At 35.8% G+C, this 13,801-nt stretch overlaps 1 pseudogene; it reads left to right on the top strand.

Annotated features, from left to right (window-relative positions):
• Positions 1–9,761: 9,761 nt before the first annotated feature.
• On the top strand, positions 9,762–12,998 carry LOC107777383 (galacturonosyltransferase 8-like; annotated as a pseudogene).
• The last annotated feature ends 803 nt before the right edge of the window (positions 12,999–13,801 follow it).

Genomic DNA, 13,801 nt, shown 5'->3' with positions numbered 1-13,801 from the left:
ATGACTTTTTCCCAAATACATTCTGCACTCGGACTTAGCTCATCTCGGTTCACAGTTACCTTGCTGACAAAGACAGTGTCAAAAATTAACAACTTACGCTTAGCTGCATATTCCTTCCATATTCCTCTTCCTCCAAGATAGTATTGGTCTTGCTCAGTATGCACCAACTCCATTGGGAAAACTTTTTCTCCAATTCGATCAAATAAAAGTAGAGTTATTTCTCCTCCTAATCCAGGAAGAGGAAGTTCAAAAGGAAGTTCATACAGATTCTCTTCCACTTCTTTCTTTGGTAACTGTAAGCCATTGTAATTCTCATAAAGATCTTCATAACGTAAATTCTTAGCAACCACTGGTTCTACCACTATTGATGCACTGCAAAAGAAAGTATACACCATTCTCTTAATTAGCCTTATTCAAGAAAATAGAAAGTTGGGAATGGAAAAGACGTACTAGGGATCTCGCCAAGCAGCAATCAATTGTCTTATGATCAATCTCACGTCCTCTTCATCTTTCGTAACCAGTTTGCAACAAAAGATTACATATAAATCCTGATCACCCAAATCTTCTGATCCTGTATCATTTCCATTTTGGCTTTCCTTCTTATAAACAGATATCGTATCCCCATATGTCAATTTGTGTTCATCCCTATATCTTTCCCACCCTGTTCTAAGATAGTAATATCCAATATTTGTGTGCACAAATTCCATCCTGAAGTGGTTCCCACGAAGATCTTCAAATTCTAACATCTTGGAATTACCTGGTGCAAGACGAGGGAAATGATCTTCTGCATACTTCTTTGAGATCAACACGCTATGAACATCAGTTTCCCATAAAAACTTGACAAATACATTAATCTGATCGTCGTTCTGAGCTTCCATAGTGTTTTCTTGAGGGAAATCGTAATATCTCTGATTGCTTTATGAGTTGTTCTTGGTTCCTTTCAAAAAGATTGGACACAGATTTTATTTGTTGAAGAAGAATAGAAAACAGAGTTCAATAAGAAGGCCACTCTGTTGCCCAGAGGAGTTAGCTACTGTTTTTCTTCGATAAGGCACTTCATTAAGGCGCCAAGTTAGTTACAAATTCGGTTGCATTCTTTTCTCTCTTTTTTTTTCGTTTCTCTTCTTTTTTTTTTCTCTTTCTTCTTGTAAGACTGCATTACAAAAATAAAAATGGGGGAAGGGTAAATTAAGGGGTCGTTTGGTTTGAGTTTAATATTTGTATACTAATGGTAAAAAAATATTTATTGAATTAGGTTATTTAAAAGGTAAATACATGCAACTATATGGTTTGAGTTTGGTTTTGAGTTTAATTTTTTTGTAAACTATCAGTATAGTTTAGCATATGGGTTATTACTTAATATCTATCGTAAAAATTTACTTATTATTATCTTATAAATGATCTGATTGTGTAAGTATATTTTACGCCGTCAATATTTAATTAGAACTCAAACTAATTTTTTTGTCCATTCACAGTATATTTAACTTAAATCCAAACTCTTTTTTAACTATGGAACGGGTATTTTGCCACCTCAGAGTGCATTTTCCAGCTAATTTAGAGAATACTTCTGCAAAAGAATAAATAAAAAAGGACGAAAACATATTCATAAGGGAGGAAAAATAAAATAATAACATTGCTAGTGCAAGATCAACATGCATCTGGTTAACTACTTTGGTAAGGTCAGCTATGCCCTTTTGGCCAAATATCCCTTCCCCTCCCCCCCCCCCTTTTTTTTTTTTTTTTTTAAGGATAGATAACTCAACATGCATTGTCCAGTAAACTAGAAAATTGGGAACTACTGTATTACTTATACTATATATTTTTCTCGAGTAAACTAGAAAATATGAGTCTATCATCACATTGGCAAGTGTCAAGTTGGCATCTTGGATTTACTCCGTTTTCCGAACAACTTAATTTTAAATTTTTCATTGGCTACGAGCTCTTAGACAAACTCGAGGGACAATGTAAGAAGTCTAATACGTGTACGTTTTCCAGATAAATTTAGACCAGGCAGTACAAATCTACATATTTCATATAGTTCTCTTTGCCGCCAAAAAAACTTTACCATTTTAAATCATTCCCCAAGTGTTTGTTTTTATGTCGAGCACATCCTAAAGAACTTATAATATGGCCAAATTTTTATGACATTTGTCATGATATAGTATCCATTATAACAAATTTGTGGATCATGACATTTGCCATGACATAATATCCATTATTAGGCCAAGGATTTCTTGCTATAAATAGAGGAGTTTCTCCTCATTTGAAAATACACAAATTCAAGAGTTTTTCACTCTTGTCTTTCTTTCTCCTCCTTTATTTCATTATAGAGTATTTTGTAACAGAGTGAGTGTTGAGAAACACTTGTGAACCCTTTCTTTGGAGTGATCTTGTGAGGTTATTCTCTTGGGGTATTTGGGATTAATTAGAGTATTTACTCTAATTTTGTACTCTTGTTGGTATAGTAAAATTGCTCCTCTCCGCTTGTGGACGTAAATCACCTTGACCGAACCACGTTAAATTTGTGTCTTCTTTATATTCTTTAATTGCCGTTATTATCAACTTCCATTGTCTTTGTTATTGTCATTATACCGTTGTTTGGCTAAATTTCGCACTACCCGGGTTCCCGATCTTAACAAATTGATATCAGAGCCAGATCTAACCGGGTTAGTTTAAATAGCCAAAATGACTCTAACAAAGTCTTATGTTGAGAAATTTGACCGAAGTGCAAACTTCGAAATGTGGAAATTAAAGATGGAAGCTATCCTAATTCAGGATGGCTTAGATTTGGCACTGCAAGGAAAAGAGAAGATGCCGGATAAAATGACGGACGAGGAGTTTGCCGTCATAGACAAAAAGACAAAAGCAGGTATTATTTTAAATCTTTCAAATGCGGTTTTGCGTGAAGTTGCAGCAGAAAACTCAACCAAAGGCATATGGGAAAAGCTTAAAACCCTATATATGAAAAGAACAGTAGAAAATAGATTTTACCTAAAGCAAAAACTCTACACTTTTCGTATGGCTGAAGGTACCTCTATACTCACTCATCTTGATACTTTTGATTCTCTTCTTATGGATTTAAGTAACATAGATGCTCAAATCAAAGATGAGGATCAAGTTGTGTTATTGCTTGTTTCCTTACCCCAGTCGTTTAAACATATAAGAGATACTATACTTTATGGAAAGGATAATATCTCTTATAAAGATATCAAATCTATTTTGAAATCAAAAGAACAAATAGATAGAGATATTACTGGGAAAACTAGTGGGAACTAAGGGGAAGACTTATTCATAAGAGGTAGATCCAATAAGAAAGATTCAAATAGTGAGAAACCTAAATCAAGGTCAAAATCCAGATACAGAAATGTCATGTGCAAATATTGTCATAAGAAAGGTCATATTATTTCTGAATGCTTTAAATTAAAAAATAAAGAAAAGCATACAGAAAAGAAAAATGAGCACAAAAATACTGACACTGCCGAAGCAAGTGTAGCTGCTGATGAGACTGAGAGAACTATTTTTTTAGCAACTAATAATAGTTTCAAATCTAACAATGAGTGGATTTTAGATTCGGGTTGTTCTTATCATATGTGTCCTAGTCGGGATTTATTTACCACATATGAATCTATTGTAGGTGGAGTTATCTTGATGGACAACAATGCTGCCTACAAAGTTATTGAAAAAGGTACAGTCCGAATCAAAATGCACGATGATGTGGTGAGAACTCTCACCGATGTTAGACATGTTCCTGACTTGAAGAAAAATCTCATCTCTTTGGGTACTCTAGAATCTCTTGGGTGCAAGTACACAGGTGAAGGTGGAGTTCTGAAAATTTTTCATGGTGCTCTTGTGATCATGAAAGCACGCAGATCTGGTACGTTGTATACTCTTTTGGGATCTACTGTTACAGGTGTTGCTACAGTTTCAATATCAGATAAATCAGATTCTGACATCACCAAACTGTGGCATATGCGATTGGGGCATATGAGTGAAAAAGGTCTTTCCATCCTCAGTAAAAGAGGTCTCTTATGTGGCCAAAGTACCGAAAATATGGAGTTCTCTGAACATTGTGTGTTCGGAAAGCAGAGAAGAGTCAGCTTCAAATCTCCAGCGATTCATAGAACAAAAGGTACTTTGGATTACATTCATTCAGATCTTTGGGGTCCTTCACGTACCCCATCAAAAGGTGGTGCCAGGTATATGTTAACTTTCATTGATGATTATTCAAGGAAAGTTTGGGTTTATTTCCTGAAAAATAAAAGTGATGTTTTCTTAAATTTCAAACAATGGAAAGTTTTGATTGAGAAGCAAACAGGAAAACAGGTTAAGCGGCTTAGAACAGATAATGGCTTGGAATTTTGTAATGATGAATTCAATGAATTTTTTAATAATGAAGGAATTGCTCGACACCGTACTGTGAGAATGACACCTCAGCAAAATGGTGTGGCAGAAAGGATGAATAGAACTCTTTTGGAAAGGGCTCGTTGCATGATTTCAAATGCTGGGTTGACAAACGCCTTTTGGGCAGAAGTTATCTTTACAGCTTGTTATATTGTCAATCGAGCTCTTTCTGCACCTTTGAACTTTACGACTCCAGAGGAAGTATGGTCAGGTACTCCTGCTAATTATTCTGATTTAAAGATATTTGGTTGCCCTGCATACATGTATGTAAATGATGAAAAATTAGAGCCAAGGGCTAAAAAGTGCATTTTCCTTGGGTATGCATATGGGGTGAAAAGATACCGACTATGGTATCCTGATCCTATGGCACAAAAATTTATAATTAACAGAGATGTAACCTTTGATGAATCCTCTATGTTACATTCTAGAAAAGAGTCTTCTAGTTCTTGTAATACAGATAAAGGAAAGAGTACACAGAACCAGGTGGAGATTGAGATTGGCATTCTTACTGAGCCAAGCTCATCAACTTTGGAGCAAAATAAAGTTGAAACTCCTGAAGTTGAGACAGAAACTGAAATTCCTGAAGTTGAGACTCCTGAAGTTGAACCAGAAAAAGAGGAGTATTCTATATCCAAACATAGACCAAGAATAGAAGGTAAACAACCATTAAGGTTTGGAGATTATGTTGCATTTGCTTTTTTAGTTGCACAGGAAACTGAAGAAATTGGAGAACCATCAAAATATTCAGAAGCAGTTTCTGGTGCTGACTCAGCCAAGTGGCTGATTACAATGAATGAAGAAATTGAGTCTCTCCACAAGAATGGTACTTGGTCTCTTGTGAAGCCGCCATCAGGAAAAAGAATTGTTGGTTGCAAATGGGTCGTCAAGAAAAAGGATGGCATTCCAGGGGTTGAAGATGCGAGGTATAATGCACGATTAGTTGCAAAGGGCTATAGTCAGATATAAGGAGTTGATTTTAATGATATTTTCTCACTTGTTGTTAAACATAGCTCTATTCGTGTCTTGCTTGCCTTCGTTGCCATGTATGATTTAGAATTAGAACAACTTGATGTTAAGACAGCTTTCTTACATGGCGAACTTGAAGAACAAATATACATGCATCAACCCGAAGGATTTGAAATTGAAGGAAAAGAAGATCATGTTTGCTTGTTGAAGAAATCCTTGTACGGATTAAAGCAGTCTCCAAGACAATGGTATAAAAGGTTTGATTCTTTTATGTTGGGTTATGGTTATTCGAGGAGCATGTATGATAGTTGTGTTTACTTTCGGAAGTTAAATGATGGTTCATTTGTGGACCTATTATTATATGTTGATGACATGCTCATTGTTGCTAAGGATTTAACAGAAATTCACAACTTGAAAAGTCAGCTGAAAAGTGAATTTGAGATGAAAGATTTGGGAGCAGCTAAGAAAATCCTTGGCATGGAGATCAAAAGAAATCGAAAAGCCAACAGGCTATTTCCGACCCAGAAGAAGTACTTGGAGAAAATCTTGGAGAGGTTTGGCATGAAAGATGCTAAACCAGTTAGTACCCCTCTTGCTGCTCATTTTAAGTTATCAACTGCCCAGTCCCCGCAGTCAGAGGAAGAAGAGAGGTACATGGCACAGGTTCCTTATTCCAGTGCAGTCGGCAGTATTATGTATGCAATGGTTTATACACGTCCAGACATTTTACAAGCAGTGAGCGTGGTAAACCGGTATATGGCTTGCCTTGGTAAAGCACGTTGGCATACTATGAAATGGATTCTCATATACTTGCGAGGTACTTCAAATACATATTTGGAGTTTGGGAGAAATACTAACACTTTGGTTGGTTTTGTAGACTCAGATTATGCAGGTGATCCTAATAAAAGAAGATCACTGACATGCTATGTATTTTGCATCGGTGGTTGCGCTATTAGTTGAAAAGCTACATTACAATATGTAGTAGCTTTATCTACTACCGAGGCAGAATATATAGCAGTGACCGAGTCGATCAAAGAAGCTTTATGGTTGAAGAGTCTATTTGCGGAACTCAGTTTACACCAAAGTGGTATTACCATTTTCTGTGATAATCAAAGTGCCATTCACTTGACTAAAGATAAAATGTATCATGAGAGAACGAAGCACATTGATATAAAGTATCATTTCATCCGAGAAACCATTGCGGAAAGAAAAGTCTTTGTTCAGAAGATCAACACTAGAGACAATCCTGCTGACATGTTCACAAAACCTCTTCTAATGTCCAAGTTCAAGCTTTGCCTGAACTTGATTGGCATTTATGAAGAATTATTTTGCCCATTGGGGTTTTTGCGGAGAAGGTGGAGCAAATTTACTATATATAAGCCGAAATTAGGCCAAGGTGTAGATTTGTAATATGACCAAATTTTTATGACATTTGCCATGACATAATATCCATTATAATAAATTTATGGTTCATGACATTTGCCATGACATAATATCCATTATAACAAATTTGTGGATCATGACATTTGCCATGACATAATATCCATTATTAGGCCAAGGATTTCTTGCTATAAATAGAAGAGTTTCTCCTCATTTGAAAACACACCAATTCAAGAGCTTTTCACTCTTGTCTTTCTCTCTCCTCCTTTATTTCATTATAGAGTATTTTGTAAGAGAGTGAGTGTTGGGAAACACTTGTGTAAACCCTTTCTTTGGAGTGATCTTGTGAGGTTATTCTCTTGGGGTATTTGAGATTAATTAGAGTATTTACTCTAATTTTGTACTCTCTTTTGTACTCTTGTTGGTATAGTGAAATTGCTCCTGTCCGCTTGTGGACGTAGGTCACCTTGACCGAACCACGTTAAATTTATGTCTTCTTTATATTCTTTAATTGCCGTTATTATCAACTTCCATTGTCTTTGTTATTGTCATTATACCGTTGTTTGGCTAAATTACACACTACCCGGGTTCCCGATCCTAACAGAACTCATGTCTCGTGTTTTATTTTAACTGTTGTTAGTGTTTACCATAAATTGACCAGTTAAAAGTAACTAGAAAGAAAACACTAGCAATTAAGTAACATTTTAAGAAAGCAGGGTTTTCTGTTGCAAAACTTCCTCCCAAGTTAAACTCTGGTAGTTATCAAAAAGAACGTAGAAAATATTAGACATGTCAATTGCCTGTTCACCAATAACATGACAAAAATGAGAGTACAGCAGATTAACATGTAAAAGATTTGAGCATGAACATCTACACACTACATTGTGCGTTTGAGTATGAAACTGAACTGAAAATGTATGAAACTACATAGTTTGTGGGCTAATCCCGTTGGACGAATGTATTATAATGAAGTGCAATCCACTGTACCCAGTAGACTAGTATGACTCGATGATCAATCGCGGTATAAGAGCCAATAGGCATCATCACTATCATATTCTGGCTCACTTTGAGGAATGGCTACACCTTTACCCTTTGTGTTGTTACTATTGCCAGCGTTAGTAGTTGTAGTAGAACTAGGTGCTGAAGTAGTATTCTCTGTCTGGCCTAATTCATGTTTTGGCTTCTTGTTGGGTTTCACGGATCTGAGCTGATAACTGATTTGATAGTGATAAGAGTTGTTGACAAGCTGATTATCTTTGTCTGTTTGATCAATGACCTTTTCCCAAATACATTCTGCACTCGGATTTACCTCATCTCTGTTGACAGTTACCTTGTTAACAAAGACGGTGTCAAAAATTAACAAGCCGTGCTTTACTGCATATTCCTCCCATTCTTTTCCTCCAAAATAGTACTCATCCTGCTCAGTATGCATCAATTCCATTTGTATAACTTCTTTTCCAATTGGATCAAATAAAGGTAGAGTTACTTGTCCTCCTACTTCGGGAAGAGGAAGATCATGGAGATTCTCTTCTACTTCTTTCTTTGGTAGCTCTAACCATATGCCATTGGAATTCTCATAAAGATCTTTATAGCGTAAATTCTTAGCAATCACTGGTTCTTCCACTATTAATGTACTGCAAAAAAGAATGAATTTACAACGTAACTCTCTTCATTAGCCTAATTCAAGATTCAAGAAAAGTGGAATATAGCAGCTTTATGATTAAAATTTTGAATGGAAAAACATACTTGGGATCTTGTAGAGTAGCAATCAATTTTGTTATGACCAATTGCACATTGTCTTGTACATCATCTTGTACATCTTCTGGGATCAGTTTATTACAATCAATTATGTAGAGATACTTATTTTGTATTTCTATCTTATAAACAGATAACACATCCCCATGCTCCAACTTGTGTTCATCCCTATATCTCTCCCACCCTGTTCTAAGATAGTAATCTCCAAATTTTGTGTACACAAATTCCATCCTGAAGTGGTTCCCACGAAGATCTTCAAATTCTAACATCTTGGAATTACCTGGTGCAAGACGAGGGAAATGATCTTCAGCATCCTTCTTTTCGATCGATATACTACATGACTCTCTAACATCAGTTTCACATAAAAGTTTGCAGACCACAATATTGTTATACTCGAGCGGAATTTCTATAACATTTTCTTGAGGGGAATCGTTTTCCCCACCAGCGGAAATTGAAGTTGAGTTATGTTTTCTTGAACCATTTTCAACTTCTAGTTGTTTTTCTTCTTCTTCCACCTTTTCTGGGTCTCCTACATTCATCTTCTACATCATCGTCTTTCTGTATCTCTGATTACTTTATGAGTTGTTCTTACTTCCCTTGGAAAAGAAATTGGACGCAAATTTTATATGGTGTGAAGACAAGAAACCAGAGTTCAGTAAGAACTAAGAAGGCTTCTCTGTTGCCGTTAGGGGCGCTAGCATTCGTTACCTTAAATTTCAAAAACTGGTTGCATTCTCTTCTTTTTTTCCTTTCTTTCTTATTATAAGAGTGCATTATTTTCATCCATCACTTCAAAAGCACTCTTCAAAATAATAAAAACAAATAATATTGATTTACAAATGACTTGTATTGCAACAGTACTTATGTTTTCCTTCGAGTCCATGACTATGAAATTATAGCAATAAAGTTTTAATTAATAAATTTTTTTCTACTTCCTTTGTAGAGTCCAAAGATGACACAATAATTTTGGCCTAATTCATTTTAGGTTCATATATGTATCATTTGTACGTTACAATTGTATTTACCCTAGTCTACATTAAATTTTTCGGTCTAATTTAAATAACTATAGATATTCGACCAATTTCTTAAGTTTCATGCATCCCTCATAAGAAATTTAAGGATCCTGGATGTAGAATTTGAGTTATGTAATTGATTAGAATATTATACATTATGATCCTTAGATTGAATTTTAAGATGTATAAATGTGAGAGTATAAAATCATTTAAACGCTATAATGAAGTATTAAACCCCAAGGGACAATGTATGCAGTGGTCAAGATATAGAATTTTAGTCAAAATCATAAATTCAATTGTGTATTTTCCTACCTCCTTGTTGGCTATATAAAAAGGTTAAAGCTTTTACATCCTTTTAGAAAGGTGTGCTGTAGAATTGTTAGAGTAGCCCCTTCGTCAGAGATAGATAGGAGCTTTCCTTCTTAGATTGCTTCCTTCCTCACTTTCTCTCACATACTCGTATATGTTTTCATTTAGGAATCTCTATTGTTTACGGATCATAAAATCAGATATGTAACCTTTTCCTAAATATACTATATAAATAAATAAGTATATGTTCGACTTTAATTTTATAGGACACTTTTTTGTAGATTGTTCTAAACGGAATAATATTTTCTTATAATTAAAAATGCAACATATTTCATAGTTTTCGAAATGTATTAGCATGCTTAAGATCCCAAAATCCCAGTGTTTATTTTCTTTAAAAATTTGATGCTATTGAAACTAGGTGTTATTTGTATATCATGTCCCTTTATAGTTTTAAAATTAAAAAAATAATTTTTTTAGATCTCTTTATTATGTATAAAAGTAAACCTACCATGTATAGAAAAAAAAGTAGGGTCATAAAACTAAAAATAAATTTGTAAAGAACTACAAAATCAATTACTCCTGAAACTAGTTCACATAAAATTCCAAATGTTAATTCTTTTTAAAATTTGGTGCCCCTTGAAGCTAGTTCACATAAAATAAAATCGAAGGACGAGCAAGTAAAAGAAGAACAATAAACACACCCGAGATAAACACATCGGTTAGTAAACAATTAACGACACTATTCTTGTTCTCCCCCAGTTTCTCCTTTTCTCTCTCAGAACTGCCCGCCACTCTCTGTTAGAAGAATTGGCTTTTCAGGCACCGCATTTCGAGCCACTGGACTCACTTTTCTCTCACTGTTGCCGTTTTCCTTTTCTTATCTTTCTCCTCTTTTCTCTTCAACTCCTCCGACGATACCTCCGATCACCGCCTCGTAAGTCCTACCCCCTCGCATTTCTCCTTCTATGACTTTTTTCTTCATGAAATAGATGCTTACGTTGATTTAAAAAAAAATATATTACTGTAATTTATTTATTCTCTCATAGTCACCCAGAGAATAAATTTTAGAAACTTTAATTGTCTATTATCATCTCGTAAATGACGTGCTTTGATTAGTGATTGTAGTTGCTCTTCATTTTCTATGCTGTAATTTGAATTTTTGCATGCATTTATTTGTGCATTTATCTATGGCTGAAATTATGCATTTATTGGTGCATTTGTATGTATTAATTGCTTGATTTTTGTTTAAATAGGGTTTCTCGAATGATTTGTATGGATTTGGATCGTACCATAGGTCGATTCTAGGTTTGAAATCGGATCCTTTGAAGCCAAGGCTTGATCAGATCAGGGAGCAAGCAGATGACCACCACGCTTTGGCTCTGGCTTATGCTTCCTATGCTAGAAAGGTGAAGCTTGAAAACTCCAAACTTGGCAGAGTATTCGCCGAGTTATCTAGCAACTTAACGTATCTGGTCACAAAACCTCCATACCGTGTGCTGTTTGAGTCAGATGCCAAGTCCATTGATGATCGGTGCTTAGGCAGTTTGAGAAGGATGTGAAGGAACGAATTAAAGCCACTCGACACTATTTTTGCAGTCAACGAGCAATTAACAGAGACAATTAAACAAGGCACTTTTTCTAGCCTGATCGCTGCAAAGTCTATTCCGAAGAGCCTGCATTGTTTGTAAATGAGGTTAATGGATGAACGAATTGCGCGTCCAGAGAAGTATGTAGATGATGGGAAGTCTACTCCATTGGAGTTTGGGGATCCTAAGCTTTATCAGTATGCACTTCTCTCTGATAATGTGCTGGCTGTTTCAGTCGTGGTGACTCAGCTGTAAAGAACTCGAAAGACCCATCGCAGCACGTGTTCCATGTCGTGACTGATAAGATGAATTTTGGGGCTATGCAAGTTATGTTCAAGATGAAAGATTACAGCGGAGTGAAGTGAAGGCTGTTGAAGATTATAAGTTCTTGAACTCCTCTTATGTCCCAGTACTTAAGCAACTTGAATCTGCAAAGATGCAGCAGTTTTACTTTAATAATAAGCTTGAGAATGCAACCAAGGATGCCAATAATATGAAATTCAGGAACCCCAAGTATCTACCAATTTTAAACCACCTTAGATTCTATTTGCCCGAAATGTACCCCAAGTTGCACAGGATTTTGTTCTTGGACGATGATATAGTTGTTCAGAGGGATTTGACAGGCCTCTGGAAGATAGATATGGATGGTAAGGTGAATGGAGGTGTAGAGACATGTATTGGGCTTATGGAATGAACTTCTTTGACTTAGATGCTTGGAGGAGGGAGAAGTCCACTGAGGAGTACCATTACTGGCAGACCACGGTGAGATGCAGTTATCTTCTTGAAATATCTTAGTTTCTAGATTTAGTTGCAGTCATACTCTTTTCTTTTAAGCATATATCTCTCCCTCTCCCATTAATGCTTGCAGATGTCTTGTGCTTCGCCAAATTGTGCGTGTGCTTACACTCTAGGGTTTGTAAATATTGTTAACAGCCATATTGTCCTATTTCTGCACTGGGTTTAAGTTACTTGTTCCAGGACTATTTTTACTGCAAGTATATTCATTCTGACCAATAGAGCTGCTAATATCTGCAGAATGAAAATCAGACATTATGGAAATTGAGTACATTGCCTCCATGTTTTTATCACATTTTACTCGACAACAAAGCCACTTGATAAGTCTTGGCATGTTTTGGGGCTTGGCTACAATCCAAGCATTAGCATGGATGAGATCAATAATGCTTCAGAGGTCCACTTCAATAGGAATATGAAACCATGGCTCGATATTGCAATGAACCAATTTCGGCCTCTTTGGTCGAGGTATGTAGATAAAGAAAATGAGTACGTACAGACATGTATTTTCAACTTTGGTGATGATTGAAAGTATGCTTGATGGAGTTGGCAAGCGGGTTCTACAAGCATCTCCAGTTTGGCTTGTCACTTCTCCTTCACACGTAAAGTTAGTACTCAATTTTCTACATCATGGCAAGTTTTATGTCTGTCTAAATTTTAGCATTTTTCCATTTTTTACATTAGTTTAGTGTTTTAGTTTTCAATTGTTTATAAATGGTTATGATTCTTCGTGACTGGAAAAATTATTTTGAATACTCTCTTAATTCTGAAGTTTATGTATGTGTATACTGTCAATTTTCAGGGTGAGTAATATATTTTCATGATTAAGCAACACTTGTCTGGGATTCATGATTAGGTAACATCTTGTCTACATTTAATTATCACTTTGTTTATGTTTGCTGCCATTTGGTTTTTGAATAGGGATAATACATAAATGCCCCCTCAAACTTGTCCCCTTTTTTCAACTGCACACTTTAACTTTGCCCCAGATTTAAAGCTGGCAGTGCATCTTACGCGTGACACCTTATTTTTCACGTCATTTTACTTTTGTTTTCCAAAAGATTTGTTTTTGCTTTCTTTTTCACTTTTTTATTCTGCCATTTGTGCTTTTTAAAAAATGAAAAAATCTGGCATACCCGAGTTCAAATGTGTTACATCCCTGGCCAAAACTCACACTGATCGGAAACTCAAACCCTCAGTCTTAGACGTTCTCCATTCCAAGACCAGCCATTGATTTTGTCTTATCAAATAAGAAGGAATTTTATGAGGAAGATCGGAGAAGGTGTACTGGGTGTGGTGTGAAAGTCAAGAGGCGACCCTTTGTCGTGGTGCTATCTTTATTGATTTTTGATCAACATTGAGGAAAAGCCCAATCTAAAACCAGACTTGTTCTGAAAATATCATCAAAACCCATTTATGTGTAAAAAGTGGAATACCAGTGAGGGCGATCATAGAAGAGAAAAGAAATTTAAAGAAGTAACTCTAGGTAGCAGTGATGGATATTGAGATGGATGTGCGGGCATACCAGGTTGGATAAGATTAGAAATGAAGATATCTGGATGTAGGTGGGCGTCGCACCCGTGGAGGATAAGATGCGGG

This window comes from Nicotiana tabacum, chromosome 19, assembly GCF_000715075.1.
Source record: "Nicotiana tabacum cultivar K326 chromosome 19, ASM71507v2, whole genome shotgun sequence".
Classification (NCBI taxonomy): Eukaryota; Viridiplantae; Streptophyta; class Magnoliopsida; order Solanales; family Solanaceae; genus Nicotiana; species Nicotiana tabacum.
The sequence above is the reverse complement of the archived record's forward strand: the minus strand, read 5'-3'. Positions and strand labels throughout refer to the sequence as shown.